Source organism: Somniosus microcephalus, unplaced genomic scaffold (assembly GCF_052327205.1).
Source record: "Somniosus microcephalus isolate GS21.2 unplaced genomic scaffold, FLI_Smic_1.0 unresolved_chr5, whole genome shotgun sequence".
NCBI lineage: Eukaryota > Metazoa > Chordata > Chondrichthyes > Squaliformes > Somniosidae > Somniosus > Somniosus microcephalus.
In genome coordinates this window covers 10,216,279-10,237,535 of record NW_028225183.1, presented here as the reverse complement: position 1 = coordinate 10,237,535, position 21,257 = coordinate 10,216,279, and the positions used below count along the sequence as shown (strand labels likewise).

At 40.1% G+C, this 21,257-nt stretch overlaps 12 non-coding genes across 12 annotated transcripts; all 12 read right to left on the bottom strand.

Moving 5' to 3' along the window:
* Window positions 1–209: 209 nt before the first annotated feature.
* Window positions 210–282, bottom strand: trnak-uuu (transfer RNA lysine (anticodon UUU)). The gene has a single exon. It is a non-coding gene; the product is annotated as a tRNA-Lys (tRNA).
* A 1,730-nt stretch (window positions 283–2,012) lies between these two features.
* Window positions 2,013–2,085, bottom strand: trnak-uuu (transfer RNA lysine (anticodon UUU)). Its single transcript has one exon. It is a non-coding gene; the product is annotated as a tRNA-Lys (tRNA).
* A 1,730-nt stretch (window positions 2,086–3,815) lies between these two features.
* trnak-uuu (transfer RNA lysine (anticodon UUU)) lies at window positions 3,816–3,888 on the bottom strand. The gene has a single exon. It is a non-coding gene; the product is annotated as a tRNA-Lys (tRNA).
* Window positions 3,889–5,618: 1,730 nt separating this feature from the next.
* trnak-uuu (transfer RNA lysine (anticodon UUU)) lies at window positions 5,619–5,691 on the bottom strand. Its single transcript has one exon. It is a non-coding gene; the product is annotated as a tRNA-Lys (tRNA).
* A 1,730-nt stretch (window positions 5,692–7,421) lies between these two features.
* Window positions 7,422–7,494, bottom strand: trnak-uuu (transfer RNA lysine (anticodon UUU)). The gene has a single exon. It is a non-coding gene; the product is annotated as a tRNA-Lys (tRNA).
* A 1,730-nt stretch (window positions 7,495–9,224) lies between these two features.
* On the bottom strand, window positions 9,225–9,297 carry trnak-uuu (transfer RNA lysine (anticodon UUU)). Its single transcript has one exon. It is a non-coding gene; the product is annotated as a tRNA-Lys (tRNA).
* A 1,730-nt stretch (window positions 9,298–11,027) lies between these two features.
* On the bottom strand, window positions 11,028–11,100 carry trnak-uuu (transfer RNA lysine (anticodon UUU)). Its single transcript has one exon. It is a non-coding gene; the product is annotated as a tRNA-Lys (tRNA).
* Window positions 11,101–12,830: 1,730 nt separating this feature from the next.
* trnak-uuu (transfer RNA lysine (anticodon UUU)) lies at window positions 12,831–12,903 on the bottom strand. The gene has a single exon. It is a non-coding gene; the product is annotated as a tRNA-Lys (tRNA).
* Window positions 12,904–14,632: 1,729 nt separating this feature from the next.
* On the bottom strand, window positions 14,633–14,705 carry trnak-uuu (transfer RNA lysine (anticodon UUU)). The gene has a single exon. It is a non-coding gene; the product is annotated as a tRNA-Lys (tRNA).
* Window positions 14,706–16,434: 1,729 nt separating this feature from the next.
* trnak-uuu (transfer RNA lysine (anticodon UUU)) lies at window positions 16,435–16,507 on the bottom strand. Its single transcript has one exon. It is a non-coding gene; the product is annotated as a tRNA-Lys (tRNA).
* Window positions 16,508–18,236: 1,729 nt separating this feature from the next.
* trnak-uuu (transfer RNA lysine (anticodon UUU)) lies at window positions 18,237–18,309 on the bottom strand. Its single transcript has one exon. It is a non-coding gene; the product is annotated as a tRNA-Lys (tRNA).
* Window positions 18,310–20,038: 1,729 nt separating this feature from the next.
* On the bottom strand, window positions 20,039–20,111 carry trnak-uuu (transfer RNA lysine (anticodon UUU)). The gene has a single exon. It is a non-coding gene; the product is annotated as a tRNA-Lys (tRNA).
* Between the last annotated feature and the right edge of the window lie 1,146 nt (window positions 20,112–21,257).

The following is a 21,257-nucleotide window of genomic DNA, read 5'->3' as shown; positions in this document are numbered from 1 at the left end:
ATTGTCAATTTTAAACTTGTGATTGAGAGATGTTTGTTAACCAAAGGTATTAAGGGATCTGGAGCAAAGGATTGCACATGGATATCGATCGATGATTTAATTAAATGGCAGAAAGGCTCCAGGCATGAAATGGCCTGCTGCTGTTGTTATTTTCTTTGTTAAATCATCAAAGTGCGAATGTAAAGTTGAGTCTCGCGATTTAAAAGCAGCGCCCGAACAGGGACTTGAACTCTGGAACCTCAGATTAAAAGTCTGATGCTCTACCGATTGAGCTATCCGGGCTCTTGCAAAGCCAACTTCACAAAAGTACTTTCATTGGCTGCAGTGCATCATTGCATCTCCGACAAATTCAATTTACTTGTCCATAATACAACCTGTACAGCACATTTCCCCCACAAATCCGGATTGACTGCCTCAGACCACCATCACTTCAGAAATATTAAGCCACCCACAAAAGACACGCTCGTTAGCAGCGGAGTCAGATGTGACAAGTGCCGTCCCCCAGATATCTGTATTAGATCATCAACTGTTCACCGTATTTATGACTGAGTTTGATGGAGCACTGGAGCACTGTACATCATATTTTGAAGATCGCACTAAGTTAGACGGTCCGCTTGTATTGCAGTTGGGAAATGGAGGTAACCAAAGGGACAGAGACAGACACAGTAAGCCGGCAAAACAAAGGCAAATCGAGTTCAATGTACGCAAGTGTGACACCAGCCACTTTGGAACAAAGTAATACAGTTCTGAGTATTTTCTAAATAATGGGAAGCTATTAACTGTTGAGGAGCAAAGAGGTTTATGAGTCCCAGTTCACAAATTATTATTTGCTTGTAGACATGAAGCAAAGACATTTGAAATAGTCCCGCATATGGGACATTGGGCCAAATTTGAAACGCATGTAATTGAAGGCAAATTATTAACCTGGTTAGGAAATTGGTGGCACGGCAGGAGACAAAGTTTGCAGATGATGATCAGGTACACTAATTGGCAGATTATGACGAGTGGTGTCTCTGATTGATCACTTTTGGGAACTCAACTAATCACCGATTTCATTAACGACTTAGTGGATGTGATTGAGAGCCACACATCCAAGTTTGAGGATGACAAAAAAGATAGGCGGCATTATAATCAGTTGAGATGGAAACAAGATATTTGACCAGATATTCATAGATTAAGTGAATGTGTAATTTTCTGGCAAATTGATTTAAATATTAGCAAGTGTGACGTGATCCACTACCGATCTTTATAGGAGTATTTAGAATACACTCCTTATAATGTTAAGCTGGAAACAGTTGATATCCAAATAGACTTGTGTCCCTGTACATATATCATTAAATGGTCATGGACAGGTACAGAAATGAATCAAAAAGTTAATTGAAAAGTGATACTTATATCTGTAGGATTACAATATAAGAGGGTGAAATGATGCCACAGCTATACAAAGCACTGGTTAGGCCACAGCTGCGGTACTGTGTTCAATTCTCGGCATCACAGCTTGGGAATGTATTATTAGGCTTAAAAAGTGAAGGAGACATAGAGTCCAAGGGACAAATTACAACGGGATATTGCACAAACTCGGTTTTTTTTCCTGGAATTTAAAGCTTAAGTGGTGATTTGATTGAAGTATTCACGATATTAAGAGGAAATGCTGGTGCAGATAGCGAGAAGCTATTTCTGATGATTGACCCATCTGGGAGAAGGGGCCATAGCCTCAACATTAGATCCAAGCGTTTCAGGATAGAAGTTTGTGTGACAGAAATTTGTAACACACTTCCGCAAACAGCAATTATAGCTGGGCCAATTGTCAATTTTAAACTTGTGATTGAGAGATGTTTGTTAACCAAAGGTATTAAGGGATCTGGAGCAAAGGATTGCACACGGATATCGATCGATGATTTAATTAAATGGCAGAAAGGCTCCAGGAATGAAATGGCCTGCTGCTGTTGTTATTTTCTTTGTTAAATCATCAAAGTGCGAATGTAAAGTTGAGTCTCGCGATTTAAAAGCAGCGCCCGAACAGGGACTTGAACCCTGGACCCTCAGATTAAAAGTCTGATGCTCTACCGATTGAGCTATCCGGGCTCTTGCAAAGCTAATCTCACAAAAGTACTTTCATTGGCTGCAGTGCATCATTGCATCTCCGACAAATTCAATTTACTTGTCCATAATACAACCTGTACAGCACATTTCCCCCACAAATCCGGATTGACTGCCTCAGACCACCATCACTTCAGAAATATTAAGCCACCCACAAAAGACACGCTCGTTAGCAGCGGAGTCAGATGTGACAAGTGCCGTCCCCCAGATATCTGTATTAGATCATCAACTGTTCACCGTATTTATGACTGAGTTGGATGGAGCAATGGAGCACTGTACATCATATTTTGAAGATCGCACTAAGTTAGACGGTCCGCTTGTAGTGCAGTTGGGAAATGGAGGTAACCAAAGGGACAGAGACAGACACAGTAAGCCGGCAAAACAAAGGCAAATCGAGTTCAATGTACGCAAGTGTGACACCAGCCACTTTGGAACAAAGTAATACAGTTCTGAGTATTTTCTAAATAATGGGAAGCTATTAACTGTTGAGGAGCAAAGAGGTTTATGAGTCCCAGTTCACAAATTATTATTTGCTTGTAGACATGAAGCAAAGACATTTGAAATAGTCCCGCATATGGGACATTGGGCCAAATTTGAAACGCATGTAATTGAAGGCAAATTATTAACCTGGTTAGGAAATTGGTGGCACGGCAGGAGACAAAGTTTGCAGATGATGATCAGTTACACTAATTGGCAGATTATGACGAGTGGTGTCTCTGATTGATCACTTTTGGGAACTCAACTAATCACCGATTTCATTAACGACTTAGTGGATGTGATTGAGAGCCACACATCCAAGTTTGAGGATGACAAAAAAGATAGGCGGCATTATAATCAGTTGAGATGGAAACAAGATATTTGACCAGATATTCATAGATTAAGTGAATGTGTAATTTTCTGGCAAATTGATTTAAATATTAGCAAGTGTGACGTGATCCACTACCGATCTTTATAGGAGTATTTAGAATACACTCCTTATAATGTTAAGCTGGAAACAGTTGATATCCAAATAGACTTGTGTCCCTGTACATATATCATTAAATGGTCATGGACAGGTACAGAAATGAATCAAAAAGCTAATTGAAAAGTGATACTTATATCTGTAGGATTACAATATAAGAGGGTGAAATGATGCCACAGCTATACAAAGCACTGGTTAGGCCACAGCTGCGGTACTGTGTTCAATTCTCGGCATCACAGCTTGGGAATGTATTTTTAGGCTTAAAAAGTGAAGGAGACATAGAGTCCAAGGGACAAATTACAACGGGATATTGCACAAACTCGGTTTTTTTTCCTGGAATTTAAAGCTTAAGTGGTGATTTGATTGAAGTATTCACGATATTAAGAGGAAATGCTGGTGCAGATAGCGAGAAGCTATTTCTGATGATTGACCCATCTGGGAGAAGGGGCCATAGCCTCAACATTAGATCCAAGCGTTTCAGGATAGAAGTTTGTGTGACAGAAATTTGTAACACACTTCCGCAAACAGCAATTATAGCTGGGCCAATTGTCAATTTTAAACTTGTGATTGAGAGATGTTTGTTAACCAAAGGTATTAAGGGATCTGGAGCAAAGGATTGCACATGGATATCGATCGATGATTTAATTAAATGGCAGAAAGGCTCCAGGCATGAAATGGCCTGCTGCTGTTGTTATTTTCTTTGTTAAATCATCAAAGTGCGAATGTAAAGTTGAGTCTCGCGATTTAAAAGCAGCGCCCGAACAGGGACTTGAACTCTGGAACCTCAGATTAAAAGTCTGATGCTCTACCGATTGAGCTATCCGGGCTCTTGCAAAGCCAACTTCACAAAAGTACTTTCATTGGCTGCAGTGCATCATTGCATCTCCGACAAATTCAATTTACTTGTCCATAATACAACCTGTACAGCACATTTCCCCCACAAATCCGGATTGACTGCCTCAGACCACCATCACTTCAGAAATATTAAGCCACCCACAAAAGACACGCTCGTTAGCAGCGGAGTCAGATGTGACAAGTGCCGTCCCCCAGATATCTGTATTAGATCATCAACTGTTCACCGTATTTATGACTGAGTTTGATGGAGCACTGGAGCACTGTACATCATATTTTGAAGATCGCACTAAGTTAGACGGTCCGCTTGTATTGCAGTTGGGAAATGGAGGTAACCAAAGGGACAGAGACAGACACAGTAAGCCGGCAAAACAAAGGCAAATCGAGTTCAATGTACGCAAGTGTGACACCAGCCACTTTGGAACAAAGTAATACAGTTCTGAGTATTTTCTAAATAATGGGAAGCTATTAACTGTTGAGGAGCAAAGAGGTTTATGAGTCCCAGTTCACAAATTATTATTTGCTTGTAGACATGAAGCAAAGACATTTGAAATAGTCCCGCATATGGGACATTGGGCCAAATTTGAAACGCATGTAATTGAAGGCAAATTATTAACCTGGTTAGGAAATTGGTGGCACGGCAGGAGACAAAGTTTGCAGATGATGATCAGGTACACTAATTGGCAGATTATGACGAGTGGTGTCTCTGATTGATCACTTTTGGGAACTCAACTAATCACCGATTTCATTAACGACTTAGTGGATGTGATTGAGAGCCACACATCCAAGTTTGAGGATGACAAAAAAGATAGGCGGCATTATAATCAGTTGAGATGGAAACAAGATATTTGACCAGATATTCATAGATTAAGTGAATGTGTAATTTTCTGGCAAATTGATTTAAATATTAGCAAGTGTGACGTGATCCACTACCGATCTTTATAGGAGTATTTAGAATACACTCCTTATAATGTTAAGCTGGAAACAGTTGATATCCAAATAGACTTGTGTCCCTGTACATATATCATTAAATGGTCATGGACAGGTACAGAAATGAATCAAAAAGTTAATTGAAAAGTGATACTTATATCTGTAGGATTACAATATAAGAGGGTGAAATGATGCCACAGCTATACAAAGCACTGGTTAGGCCACAGCTGCGGTACTGTGTTCAATTCTCGGCATCACAGCTTGGGAATGTATTATTAGGCTTAAAAAGTGAAGGAGACATAGAGTCCAAGGGACAAATTACAACGGGATATTGCACAAACTCGGTTTTTTTTCCTGGAATTTAAAGCTTAAGTGGTGATTTGATTGAAGTATTCACGATATTAAGAGGAAATGCTGGTGCAGATAGCGAGAAGCTATTTCTGATGATTGACCCATCTGGGAGAAGGGGCCATAGCCTCAACATTAGATCCAAGCGTTTCAGGATAGAAGTTTGTGTGACAGAAATTTGTAACACACTTCCGCAAACAGCAATTATAGCTGGGCCAATTGTCAATTTTAAACTTGTGATTGAGAGATGTTTGTTAACCAAAGGTATTAAGGGATCTGGAGCAAAGGATTGCACACGGATATCGATCGATGATTTAATTAAATGGCAGAAAGGCTCCAGGAATGAAATGGCCTGCTGCTGTTGTTATTTTCTTTGTTAAATCATCAAAGTGCGAATGTAAAGTTGAGTCTCGCGATTTAAAAGCAGCGCCCGAACAGGGACTTGAACCCTGGACCCTCAGATTAAAAGTCTGATGCTCTACCGATTGAGCTATCCGGGCTCTTGCAAAGCCAACTTCACAAAAGTACTTTCATTGGCTGCAGTGCATCATTGCATCTCCGACAAATTCAATTTACTTGTCCATAATACAACCTGTACAGCACATTTCCCCCACAAATCCGGATTGACTGCCTCAGACCACCATCACTTCAGAAATATTAAGCCACCCACAAAAGACACGCTCGTTAGCAGCGGAGTCAGATGTGACAAGTGCCGTCCCCCAGATATCTGTATTAGATCATCAACTGTTCACCGTATTTATGACTGAGTTGGATGGAGCAATGGAGCACTGTACATCATATTTTGAAGATCGCACTAAGTTAGACGGTCCGCTTGTAGTGCAGTTGGGAAATGGAGGTAACCAAAGGGACAGAGACAGACACAGTAAGCCGGCAAAACAAAGGCAAATCGAGTTCAATGTACGCAAGTGTGACACCAGCCACTTTGGAACAAAGTAATACAGTTCTGAGTATTTTCTAAATAATGGGAAGCTATTAACTGTTGAGGAGCAAAGAGGTTTATGAGTCCCAGTTCACAAATTATTATTTGCTTGTAGACATGAAGCAAAGACATTTGAAATAGTCCCGCATATGGGACATTGGGCCAAATTTGAAACGCATGTAATTGAAGGCAAATTATTAACCTGGTTAGGAAATTGGTGGCACGGCAGGAGACAAAGTTTGCAGATGATGATCAGTTACACTAATTGGCAGATTATGACGAGTGGTGTCTCTGATTGATCACTTTTGGGAACTCAACTAATCACCGATTTCATTAACGACTTAGTGGATGTGATTGAGAGCCACACATCCAAGTTTGAGGATGACAAAAAAGATAGGCGGCATTATAATCAGTTGAGATGGAAACAAGATATTTGACCAGATATTCATAGATTAAGTGAATGTGTAATTTTCTGGCAAATTGATTTAAATATTAGCAAGTGTGACGTGATCCACTACCGATCTTTATAGGAGTATTTAGAATACACTCCTTATAATGTTAAGCTGGAAACAGTTGATATCCAAATAGACTTGTGTCCCTGTACATATATCATTAAATGGTCATGGACAGGTACAGAAATGAATCAAAAAGCTAATTGAAAAGTGATACTTATATCTGTAGGATTACAATATAAGAGGGTGAAATGATGCCACAGCTATACAAAGCACTGGTTAGGCCACAGCTGCGGTACTGTGTTCAATTCTCGGCATCACAGCTTGGGAATGTATTATTAGGCTTAAAAAGTGAAGGAGACATAGAGTCCAAGGGACAAATTACAACGGGATATTGCACAAACTCGGTTTTTTTTCCTGGAATTTAAAGCTTAAGTGGTGATTTGATTGAAGTATTCACGATATTAAGAGGAAATGCTGGTGCAGATAGCGAGAAGCTATTTCTGATGATTGACCCATCTGGGAGAAGGGGCCATAGCCTCAACATTAGATCCAAGCGTTTCAGGATAGAAGTTTGTGTGACAGAAATTTGTAACACACTTCCGCAAACAGCAATTATAGCTGGGCCAATTGTCAATTTTAAACTTGTGATTGAGAGATGTTTGTTAATCAAAGGTATTTAGGGATCTGGAGCAAAGGATTGCACATGGATATCGATCGATGATTTAATTAAATGGCAGAAAGGCTCCAGGCATGAAATGGCCTGCTGCTGTTGTTATTTTCTTTGTTAAATCATCAAAGTGCGAATGTAAAGTTGAGTCTCGCGATTTAAAAGCAGCGCCCGAACAGGGACTTGAACCCTGGACCCTCAGATTAAAAGTCTGATGCTCTACCGATTGAGCTATCCGGGCTCTTGCAAAGCCAACTTCACAAAAGTACTTTCATTGGCTGCAGTGCATCATTGCATCTCCGACAAATTCAATTTACTTGTCCATAATACAACCTGTACAGCACATTTCCCCCACAAATCCGGATTGACTGCCTCAGACCACCATCACTTCAGAAATATTAAGCCACCCACAAAAGACACGCTCGTTAGCAGCGGAGTCAGATGTGACAAGTGCCGTCCCCCAGATATCTGTATTAGATCATCAACTGTTCACCGTATTTATGACTGAGTTGGATGGAGCAATGCAGCACTGTACATCATATTTTGAAGATCGCACTAAGTTAGACGGTCCGCTTGTAGTGCAGTTGGGAAATGGAGGTAACCAAAGGGACAGAGACAGACACAGTAAGCCGGCAAAACAAAGGCAAATCGAGTTCAATGTACGCAAGTGTGACACCAGCCACTTTGGAACAAAGTAATACAGTTCTGAGTATTTTCTAAATAATGGGAAGCTATTAACTGTTGAGGAGCAAAGAGGTTTATGAGTCCCAGTTCACAAATTATTATTTGCTTGTAGACATGAAGCAAAGACATTTGAAATAGTCCCGCATATGGGACATTGGGCCAAATTTGAAACGCATGTAATTGAAGGCAAATTATTAACCTGGTTAGGAAATTGGTGGCACGGCAGGAGACAAAGTTTGCAGATGATGATCAGGTACACTAATTGGCAGATTATGACGAGTGGTGTCTCTGATTGATCACTTTTGGGAACTCAACTAATCACCGATTTCATTAACGACTTAGTGGATGTGATTGAGAGCCACACATCCAAGTTTGAGGATGACAAAAAAGATAGGCGGCATTATAATCAGTTGAGATGGAAACAAGATATTTGACCAGATATTCATAGATTAAGTGAATGTGTAATTTTCTGGCAAATTGATTTAAATATTAGCAAGTGTGACGTGATCCACTACCGATCTTTATAGGAGTATTTAGAATACACTCCTTATAATGTTAAGCTGGAAACAGTTGATATCCAAATAGACTTGTGTCCCTGTACATATATCATTAAATGGTCATGGACAGGTACAGAAATGAATCAAAAAGTTAATTGAAAAGTGATACTTATATCTGTAGGATTACAATATAAGAGGGTGAAATGATGCCACAGCTATACAAAGCACTGGTTAGGCCACAGCTGCGGTACTGTGTTCAATTCTCGGCATCACAGCTTGGGAATGTATTATTAGGCTTAAAAAGTGAAGGAGACATAGAGTCCAAGGGACAAATTACAACGGGATATTGCACAAACTCGGTTTTTTTTCCTGGAATTTAAAGCTTAAGTGGTGATTTGATTGAAGTATTCACGATATTAAGAGGAAATGCTGGTGCAGATAGCGAGAAGCTATTTCTGATGATTGACCCATCTGGGAGAAGGGGCCATAGCCTCAACATTAGATCCAAGCGTTTCAGGATAGAAGTTTGTGTGACAGAAATTTGTAACACACTTCCGCAAACAGCAATTATAGCTGGGCCAATTGTCAATTTTAAACTTGTGATTGAGAGATGTTTGTTAACCAAAGGTATTAAGGGATCTGGAGCAAAGGATTGCACACGGATATCGATCGATGATTTAATTAAATGGCAGAAAGGCTCCAGGAATGAAATGGCCTGCTGCTGTTGTTATTTTCTTTGTTAAATCATCAAAGTGCGAATGTAAAGTTGAGTCTCGCGATTTAAAAGCAGCGCCCGAACAGGGACTTGAACCCTGGACCCTCAGATTAAAAGTCTGATGCTCTACCGATTGAGCTATCCGGGCTCTTGCAAAGCCAACTTCACAAAAGTACTTTCATTGGCTGCAGTGCATCATTGCATCTCCGACAAATTCAATTTACTTGTCCATAATACAACCTGTACAGCACATTTCCCCCACAAATCCGGATTGACTGCCTCAGACCACCATCACTTCAGAAATATTAAGCCACCCACAAAAGACACGCTCGTTAGCAGCGGAGTCAGATGTGACAAGTGCCGTCCCCCAGATATCTGTATTAGATCATCAACTGTTCACCGTATTTATGACTGAGTTGGATGGAGCAATGGAGCACTGTACATCATATTTTGAAGATCGCACTAAGTTAGACGGTCCGCTTGTAGTGCAGTTGGGAAATGGAGGTAACCAAAGGGACAGAGACAGACACAGTAAGCCGGCAAAACAAAGGCAAATCGAGTTCAATGTACGCAAGTGTGACACCAGCCACTTTGGAACAAAGTAATACAGTTCTGAGTATTTTCTAAATAATGGGAAGCTATTAACTGTTGAGGAGCAAAGAGGTTTATGAGTCCCAGTTCACAAATTATTATTTGCTTGTAGACATGAAGCAAAGACATTTGAAATAGTCCCGCATATGGGACATTGGGCCAAATTTGAAACGCATGTAATTGAAGGCAAATTATTAACCTGGTTAGGAAATTGGTGGCACGGCAGGAGACAAAGTTTGCAGATGATGATCAGTTACACTAATTGGCAGATTATGACGAGTGGTGTCTCTGATTGATCACTTTTGGGAACTCAACTAATCACCGATTTCATTAACGACTTAGTGGATGTGATTGAGAGCCACACATCCAAGTTTGAGGATGACAAAAAAGATAGGCGGCATTATAATCAGTTGAGATGGAAACAAGATATTTGACCAGATATTCATAGATTAAGTGAATGTGTAATTTTCTGGCAAATTGATTTAAATATTAGCAAGTGTGACGTGATCCACTACCGATCTTTATAGGAGTATTTAGAATACACTCCTTATAATGTTAAGCTGGAAACAGTTGATATCCAAATAGACTTGTGTCCCTGTACATATATCATTAAATGGTCATGGACAGGTACAGAAATGAATCAAAAAGCTAATTGAAAAGTGATACTTATATCTGTAGGATTACAATATAAGAGGGTGAAATGATGCCACAGCTATACAAAGCACTGGTTAGGCCACAGCTGCGGTACTGTGTTCAATTCTCGGCATCACAGCTTGGGAATGTATTATTAGGCTTAAAAAGTGAAGGAGACATAGAGTCCAAGGGACAAATTACAACGGGATATTGCACAAACTCGGTTTTTTTTCCTGGAATTTAAAGCTTAAGTGGTGATTTGATTGAAGTATTCACGATATTAAGAGGAAATGCTGGTGCAGATAGCGAGAAGCTATTTCTGATGATTGACCCATCTGGGAGAAGGGGCCATAGCCTCAACATTAGATCCAAGCGTTTCAGGATAGAAGTTTGTGTGACAGAAATTTGTAACACACTTCCGCAAACAGCAATTATAGCTGGGCCAATTGTCAATTTTAAACTTGTGATTGAGAGATGTTTGTTAACCAAAGGTATTAAGGGATCTGGAGCAAAGGATTGCACATGGATATCGATCGATGATTTAATTAAATGGCAGAAAAGCTCCAGGCATGAAATGGCCTGCTGCTGTTGTTATTTTCTTTGTTAAATCATCAAAGTGCGAATGTAAAGTTGAGTCTCGCGATTTAAAAGCAGCGCCCGAACAGGGACTTGAACCCTGGACCCTCAGATTAAAAGTCTGATGCTCTACCGATTGAGCTATCCGGGCTCTTGCAAAGCCAACTTCACAAAAGTACTTTCATTGGCTGCAGTGCATCATTGCATCTCCGACAAATTCAATTTACTTGTCCATAATACAACCTGTACAGCACATTTCCCCCACAAATCCGGATTGACTGCCTCAGACCACCATCACTTCAGAAATATTAAGCCACCCACAAAAGACACGCTCGTTAGCAGCGGAGTCAGATGTGACAAGTGCCGTCCCCCAGATATCTGTATTAGATCATCAACTGTTCACCGTATTTATGACTGAGTTGGATGGAGCAATGCAGCACTGTACATCATATTTTGAAGATCGCACTAAGTTAGACGGTCCGCTTGTAGTGCAGTTGGGAAATGGAGGTAACCAAAGGGACAGAGACAGACACAGTAAGCCGGCAAAACAAAGGCAAATCGAGTTCAATGTACGCAAGTGTGACACCAGCCACTTTGGAACAAAGTAATACAGTTCTGAGTATTTTCTAAATAATGGGAAGCTATTAACTGTTGAGGAGCAAAGAGGTTTATGAGTCCCAGTTCACAAATTATTATTTGCTTGTAGACATGAAGCAAAGACATTTGAAATAGTCCCGCATATGGGACATTGGGCCAAATTTGAAACGCATGTAATTGAAGGCAAATTATTAACCTGGTTAGGAAATTGGTGGCACGGCAGGAGACAAAGTTTGCAGATGATGATCAGGTACACTAATTGGCAGATTATGACGAGTGGTGTCTCTGATTGATCACTTTTGGGAACTCAACTAATCACCGATTTCATTAACGACTTAGTGGATGTGATTGAGAGCCACACATCCAAGTTTGAGGATGACAAAAAAGATAGGCGGCATTATAATCAGTTGAGATGGAAACAAGATATTTGACCAGATATTCATAGATTAAGTGAATGTGTAATTTTCTGGCAAATTGATTTAAATATTAGCAAGTGTGACGTGATCCACTACCGATCTTTATAGGAGTATTTAGAATACACTCCTTATAATGTTAAGCTGGAAACAGTTGATATCCAAATAGACTTGTGTCCCTGTACATATATCATTAAATGGTCATGGACAGGTACAGAAATGAATCAAAAAGCTAATTGAAAAGTGATACTTATATCTGTAGGATTACAATATAAGAGGGTGAAATGATGCCACAGCTATACAAAGCACTGGTTAGGCCACAGCTGCGGTACTGTGTTCAATTCTCGGCATCACAGCTTGGGAATGTATTATTAGGCTTAAAAAGTGAAGGAGACATAGAGTCCAAGGGACAAATTACAACGGGATATTGCACAAACTCGGTTTTTTTTCCTGGAATTTAAAGCTTAAGTGGTGATTTGATTGAAGTATTCACGATATTAAGAGGAAATGCTGGTGCAGATAGCGAGAAGCTATTTCTGATGATTGACCCATCTGGGAGAAGGGGCCATAGCCTCAACATTAGATCCAAGCGTTTCAGGATAGAAGTTTGTGTGACAGAAATTTGTAACACACTTCCGCAAACAGCAATTATAGCTGGGCCAATTGTCAATTTTAAACTTGTGATTGAGAGATGTTTGTTAACCAAAGGTATTAAGGGATCTGGAGCAAAGGATTGCACACGGATATCGATCGATGATTTAATTAAATGGCAGAAAGGCTCCAGGCATGAAATGGCCTGCTGCTGTTGTTATTTTCTTTGTTAAATCATCAAAGTGCGAATGTAAAGTTGAGTCTCGCGATTTAAAAGCAGCGCCCGAACAGGGACTTGAACCCTGGACCCTCAGATTAAAAGTCTGATGCTCTACCGATTGAGCTATCCGGGCTCTTGCAAAGCCAATCTCACAAAAGTACTTTCATTGGCTGCAGTGCATCATTGCATCTCCGACAAATTCAATTTACTTGTCCATAATACAACCTGTACAGCACATTTCCCCCACAAATCCGGATTGACTGCCTCAGACCACCATCACTTCAGAAATATTAAGCCACCCACAAAAGACACGCTCGTTAGCAGCGGAGTCAGATGTGACAAGTGCCGTCCCCCAGATATCTGTATTAGATCATCAACTGTTCACCGTATTTATGACTGAGTTGGATGGAGCAATGGAGCACTGTACATCATATTTTGAAGATCGCACTAAGTTAGACGGTCCGCTTGTAGTGCAGTTGGGAAATGGAGGTAACCAAAGGGACAGAGACAGACACAGTAAGCCGGCAAAACAAAGGCAAATCGAGTTCAATGTACGCAAGTGTGACACCAGCCACTTTGGAACAAAGTAATATAGTTCTGAGTATTTTCTAAATAATGGGAAGCTATTAACTGTTGAGGAGCAAAGAGGTTTATGAGTCCCAGTTCACAAATTATTATTTGCTTGTAGACATGAAGCAAAGACATTTCAAAAAGTCCCGCATATGGGACATTGGGCCAAATTTGAAACGCATGTAATTGAAGGCAAATTATTAACCTGGTTAGGAAATTGGTGGCACGGCAGGAGACAAAGTTTGCAGATGATGATCAGGTACACTAATTGGCAGATTATGACGAGTGGTGTCTCTGATTGATCACTTTTGGGAACTCAACTAATCACCGATTTCATTAACGACTTAGTGGATGTGATTGAGAGCCACACATCCAAGTTTGAGGATGACAAAAAAGATAGGCGGCATTATAATCAGTTGAGATGGAAACAAGACATTTGACCAGATATTCATAGATTAAGTGAATGTGTAATTTTCTGTCAAATTGATTTAAATATTAGCAAGTGTGACGTGATCCACTACCGATCTTTATAGGAGTATTTAGAGTACACTCCTTATAATGTTAAGCTGGAAACAGTTGATATTCAAATAGACTTGTGTCCCTGTACATATATCATTAAATGGTCATGGACAGGTACAGAAATGAATCAAAAAGCTAATTGAAAAGTGATACTTATATCTGTAGGATTACAATATAAGAGGGTGAAATGATGCCACAGCTATACAAAGCACTGGTTAGGCCACAGCTGCGGTACTGTGTTCAATTCTCGGCATCACAGCTTGGGAATGTATTATTAGGCTTAAAAAGTGAAGGAGACATAGAGTCCAAGGGACAAATTACAACGGGATATTGCACAAACTCGGTTTTTTTTCCTGGAATTTAAAGCTTAAGAGGTGATTTGATTGAAGTATTCACGATATTAAGAGGAAATGCTAGTGTTGATAGCGAGAAGCTATTTCTGATAATTGACCCATCTGGGAGAAGGGGCCATAGCCTCAACATTAGATCCAAGCGTTTCAGGATAGAAGTTTGTGTGACAGAAATTTGTAACACACTTCCGCAAACAGCAATTATAGCTGGACAATTGTCAATTTTAAACTTGTGATTGAGAGATGTTTGTTAACCAAAGGTATTAAGGGATCTGGAGCAAAGGATTGCAAACGGCTATCGATCGATGATTTAATTAAAAGGCAGAAAGGCTCCAGGCATGAAATGGCCTGCTGCTGTTGTTATTTTCTTTGTTAAATGATCAAAGTGCGAATGTAAAGTTGAGTCTCGCGATTTAAAAGCAACGCCCGAACAGGGACTTGAACCCTGGACCCTCAGATTAAAAGTCTGATGCTCTACCGATTGAGCTATCCGGGCTCTTGCAAAGCTAATCTCACAAAAGTACTTTCATTGGCTGCAGTGCATCATTGCATCTCCGACAAATTCAATTTACTTGTCCATAATACAACCTGTACAGCACATTTCCCCCACAAATCCGGATTGACTGCCTCAGACCACCATCACTTCAGAAATATTAAGCCACCCACAAAAGACACGCTCGTTAGCAGCGGAGTCAGATGTGACAAGTGCCGTCCCCCAGATATCTGTATTAGATCATCAACTGTTCACCGTATTTATGACTGAGTTGGATGGAGCAATGGAGCACTGTACATCATATTTTGAAGATCGCACTAAGTTAGACGGTCCGCTTGTAGTGCAGTTGGGAAATGGAGGTAACCAGAGGGACAGAGACAGACACAGTAAGCCGGCAAAACAAAGGCAAATCGAGTTCAATGTACGCAAGTGTGACACCAGCCACTTTGGAACAAAGTAATATAGTTCTGAGTATATTCTAAATAATGGGAAGCTATTAACTGTTGAGGAGCAAAGAGGTTTATGAGTCCCAGTTCACAAATTATTATTTGCTTGTAGACATGAAGCAAAGACATTTGAAAAAGTCCCGCATATGGGACATTGGGCCAAATTTGAAACGCATGTAATTGAAGGCAAATTATTAACCTGGTTAGGAAATTGGTGGCACGGCAGGAGACAAAGTTTGCAGATGATGATCAGGTACACTAATTGGCAGATTATGACGAGTGGTGTCTCTGATTGATCACTTTTGGGAACTCAACTAATCACCGATTTCATTAACGACTTAGTGGATGTGATTGAGAGCCACACATCCAAGTTTGAGGATGACAAAAAAGATAGGCGGCATTATAATCAGTTGAGATGGAAACAAGACATTTGACCAGATATTCATAGATTAAGCGAATGTGTAATTTTCTGTCAAATTGATTTAAATATTAGCAAGTGTGACGTGATCCACTACCGATCTTTATAGGAGTATTTAGAATACACTCCTTATAATGTTAAGGTGGAAACAGTTGATATTCAAATAGACTTGTGTCCCTGTACATATATCATTAAATGGTCATGGACAGGTACAGAAATGAATCGAAAAGCTAATTGAAACGTGATACTTATATCTGTAGGATTACAATATAAGAGGGTGAAATGATGCCACAACTATTCAAACACTGGTTAGGCCACAGCTGCGGTACTGTGTTCAATTCTCGGCATCACAGCTTGGGAATGTATTATTAGGCTTAAAAAGTGAAGGAGACATAGAGTCCAAGGGACAAATTACAACGGGATATTGCACAAACTCGGTTTTTTTTCCTGGAATTTAAAGCTTAAGTGGTGATTTGATTGAAGTATTCACGATATTAAGAGGAAATGCTGGTGCAGATAGCGAGAAGCTATTTCTGATGATTGACCCATCTGGGAGAAGGGGCCATAGCCTCAACATTAGATCCAAGCGTTTCAGGATAGAAGTTTGTGTGACAGAAATTTGTAACACACTTCCGCAAACAGCAATTATAGCTGGGCCAATTGTCAATTTTAAACTTGTGATTGAGAGATGTTTGTTAACCAAAGGTATTAAGGGATCTGGAGCAAAGGATTGCACACGGATATCGATCGATGATTTAATTAAATGGCAGAAAGGCTCCAGGCATGAAATGGCCTGCTGCTGTTGTTATTTTCTTTGTTAAATCATCAAAGTGCGAATGTAAAGTTGAGTCTCGCGATTTAAAAGCAGCGCCCGAACAGGGACTTGAACCCTGGACCCTCAGATTAAAAGTCTGATGCTCTACCGATTGAGCTATCCGGGCTCTTGCAAAGCCAACTTCACAAAAGTACTTTCATTGGCTGCAGTGCATCATTGCATCTCCGACAAATTCAATTTACTTGTCCATAAAACAACCTGTACAGCACATTTCCCCCACAAATCCGGATTGACTGCCTCAGACCACCATCACTTCAGAAATATTAAGCCACCCACAAAAGACACGCTCGTTAGCAGCGGAGTCAGATGTGACAAGTGCCGTCCCCCAGATATCTGTATTAGATCATCAACTGTTCACCGTATTTATGACTGAGTTGGATGGAGCAATGGAGCACTGTACATCATATTTTGAAAATCGCACTAAGTTAGACGGTCCGCTTGTAGTGCAGTTGGGAAATGGAGGAAACCAAAGGGACAGAGACAGACACAGTAAGCCGGCAAAACAAAGGCAAATCGAGTTCAATGTACGCAAGTGTGACACCAGCCACTTTGGAACAAAGTAATACAGTTCTGAGTATTTTCTAAATAATGGGAAGCTATTAACTGTTGAGGAGCAAAGAGGTTTATGAGTCCCAGTTCACAAATTATTATTTGCTTGTAGACATGAAGCAAAGACATTTGAAATAGTCCCGCATATGGGACATTGGGCCAAATTTGAAACGCATGTAATTGAAGGCAAATTATTAACCTGGTTAGGAAATTGGTGGCACGGCAGGAGACAAAGTTTGCAGATGATGATCAGGTACACTAATTGGCAGATTATGACGAGTGGTGTCTCTGATTGATCACTTTTGGGAACTCAACTAATCACCGATTTCATTAACGACTTAGTGGATGTGATTGAGAGCCACACATCCAAGTTTGAGGATGACAAAAAAGATAGGCGGCATTATAATCAGTTGAGATGGAAACAAGATATTTGACCAGATATTCATAGATTAAGTGAATGTGTAATTTTCTGGCAAATTGATTTAAATATTAGCAAGTGTGACGTGATCCACTACCGATCTTTATAGGAGTATTTAGAATACACTCCTTATAATGTTAAGCTGGAAACAGTTGATATCCAAATAGACTTGTGTCCCTGTACATATATCATTAAATGGTCATGGACAGGTACAGAAATGAATCAAAAAGCTAATTGAAAAGTGATACTTATATCTGTAGGATTACAATATAAGAGGGTGAAATGATGCCACAGCTATACAAAGCACTGGTTAGGCCACAGCTGCGGTACTGTGTTCAATTCTCGGCATCACAGCTTGGGAATGTATTATTAGGCTTAAAAAGTGAAGGAGACATAGAGTCCAAGGGACAAATTACAACGGGATATTGCACAAACTCGGTTTTTTTTCCTGGAATTTAAAGCTTAAGAGGTGATTTGATTGAAGTATTCACGATATTAAGAGGAAATGCTAGTGTTGATAGCGAGAAGCTATTTCTGATAATTGACCCATCTGGGAGAAGGGGCCATAGCCTCAACATTAGATCCAAGCGTTTCAGGATAGAAGTTTGTGTGACAGAAATTTGTAACACACTTCCGCAAACAGCAATTATAGCTGGACAATTGTCAATTTTAAACTTGTGATTGAGAGATGTTTGTTAACCAAAGGTATTAAGGGATCTGGAGCAAAGGATTGCACACGGATATCGATCGATGATTTAATTAAATGGCAGAAAGGCTCCAGGCATGAAATGGCCTGCTGCTGTTGTTATTTTCTTTGTTAAATCATCAAAGTGCGAATGTAAAGTTGAGTCTCGCGATTTAAAAGCAGCGCCCGAACAGGGACTTGAACCCTGGACCCTCAGATTAAAAGTCTGATGCTCTACCGATTGAGCTATCCGGGCTCTTGCAAAGCCAATCTCACAAAAGTACTTTCATTGGCTGCAGTGCATCATTGCATCTCCGACAAATTCAATTTACTTGTCCATAATACAACCTGTACAGCACATTTCCCCCACAAATCCGGATTGACTGCCTCAGACCACCATCACTTCAGAAATATTAAGCCACCCACAAAAGACACGCTCGTTAGCAGCGGAGTCAGATGTGACAAGTGCCGTCCCCCAGATATCTGTATTAGATCATCAACTGTTCACCGTATTTATGACTGAGTTGGATGGAGCAATGGAGCACTGTACATCATATTTTGAAGATCGCACTAAGTTAGACGGTCCGCTTGTAGTGCAGTTGGGAAATGGAGGTAACCAAAGGGACAGAGACAGACACAGTAAGCCGGCAAAACAAAGGCAAATCGAGTTCAATGTACGCAAGTGTGACACCAGCCACTTTGGAACAAAGTAATATAGTTCTGAGTATTTTCTAAATAATGGGAAGCTATTAACTGTTGAGGAGCAAAGAGGTTTATGAGTCCCAGTTCACAAATTATTATTTGCTTGTAGACATGAAGCAAAGACATTTCAAAAAGTCCCGCATATGGGACATTGGGCCAAATTTGAAACGCATGTAATTGAAGGCAAATTATTAACCTGGTTAGGAAATTGGTGGCACGGCAGGAGACAAAGTTTGCAGATGATGATCAGGTACACTAATTGGCAGATTATGACGAGTGGTGTCTCTGATTGATCACTTTTGGGAACTCAACTAATCACCGATTTCATTAACGACTTAGTGGATGTGATTGAGAGCCACACATCCAAGTTTGAGGATGACAAAAAAGATAGGCGGCATTATAATCAGTTGAGATGGAAACAAGACATTTGACCAGATATTCATAGATTAAGTGAATGTGTAATTTTCTGTCAAATTGATTTAAATATTAGCAAGTGTGACGTGATCCACTACCGATCTTTATAGGAGTATTTAGAGTACACTCCTTATAATGTTAAGCTGGAAACAGTTGATATTCAAATAGACTTGTGTCCCTGTACATATATCATTAAATGGTCATGGACAGGTACAGAAATGAATCAAAAAGCTAATTGAAAAGTGATACTTATATCTGTAGGATTACAATATAAGAGGGTGAAAAAATGCCACAGCTATACAAAGCACTGGTTAGGCCACAGCTGCGGTACTGTGTTCAATTCTCGGCATCACAGCTTGGGAATGTATTATTAGGCTTAAAAAGTGAAGGAGACATAGAGTCCAAGGGACAAATTACAACGGGATATTGCACAAACTCGGTTTTTTTTCCTGGAATTTAAAGCTTAAGAGGTGATTTGATTGAAGTATTCACGATATTAAGAGGAAATGCTAGTGTTGATAGCGAGAAGCTATTTCTGATAATTGACCCATCTGGGAGAAGGGGCCATAGCCTCAACATTAGATCCAAGCGTTTCAGGATAGAAGTTTGTGTGACAGAAATTTGTAACACACTTCCGCAAACAGCAATTATAGCTGGACAATTGTCAATTTTAAACTTGTGATTGAGAGATGTTTGTTAACCAAAGGTATTAAGGGATCTGGAGCAAAGGATTGCAAACGGCTATCGATCGATGATTTAATTAAAAGGCAGAAAGGCTCCAGGCATGAAATGGCCTGCTGCTGTTGTTATTTTCTTTGTTAAATGATCAAAGTGCGAATGTAAAGTTGAGTCTCGCGATTTAAAAGCAACGCCCGAACAGGGACTTGAACCCTGGACCCTCAGATTAAAAGTCTGATGCTCTACCGATTGAGCTATCCGGGCTCTTGCAAAGCTAATCTCACAAAAGTACTTTCATTGGCTGCAGTGCATCATTGCATCTCCGACAAATTCAATTTACTTGTCCATAATACAACCTGTACAGCACATTTCCCCCACAAATCCGGATTGACTGCCTCAGACCACCATCACTTCAGAAATATTAAGCCACCCACAAAAGACACGCTCGTTAGCAGCGGAGTCAGATGTGACAAGTGCCGTCCCCCAGATATCTGTATTAGATCATCAACTGTTCACCGTATTTATGACTGAGTTGGATGGAGCAATGGAGCACTGTACATCATATTTTGAAGATCGCACTAAGTTAGACGGTCCGCTTGTAGTGCAGTTGGGAAATGGAGGTAACCAGAGGGACAGAGACAGACACAGTAAGCCGGCAAAACAAAGGCAAATCGAGTTCAATGTACGCAAGTGTGACACCAGCCACTTTGGAACAAAGTAATATAGTTCTGAGTATATTCTAAATAATGGGAAGCTATTAACTGTTGAGGAGCAAAGAGGTTTATGAGTCCCAGTTCACAAATTATTATTTGCTTGTAGACATGAAGCAAAGACATTTGAAAAAGTCCCGCATATGGGACATTGGGCCAAATTTGAAACGCATGTAATTGAAGGCAAATTATTAACCTGGTTAGGAAATTGGTGGCACGGCAGGAGACAAAGTTTGCAGATGATGATCAGGTACACTAATTGGCAGATTATGACGAGTGGTGTCTCTGATTGATCACTTTTGGGAACTCAACTAATCACCGATTTCATTAACGACTTAGTGGATGTGATTGAGAGCCACACATCCAAGTTTGAGGATGACAAAAAAGATAGGCGGCATTATAATCAGTTGAGATGGAAACAAGACATTTGACCAGATATTCATAGATTAAGCGAATGTGTAATTTTCTGTCAAATTGATTTAAATATTAGCAAGTGTGACGTGATCCACTACCGATCTTTATAGGAGTATTTAGAATACACTCCTTATAATGTTAAGGTGGAAACAGTTGATATTCAAATAGACTTGTGTCCCTGTACATATATCATTAAATGGTCATGGACAGGTACAGAAATGAATCGAAAAGCTAATTGAAACGTGATACTTATATCTGTAGGATTACAATATAAGAGGGTGAAATG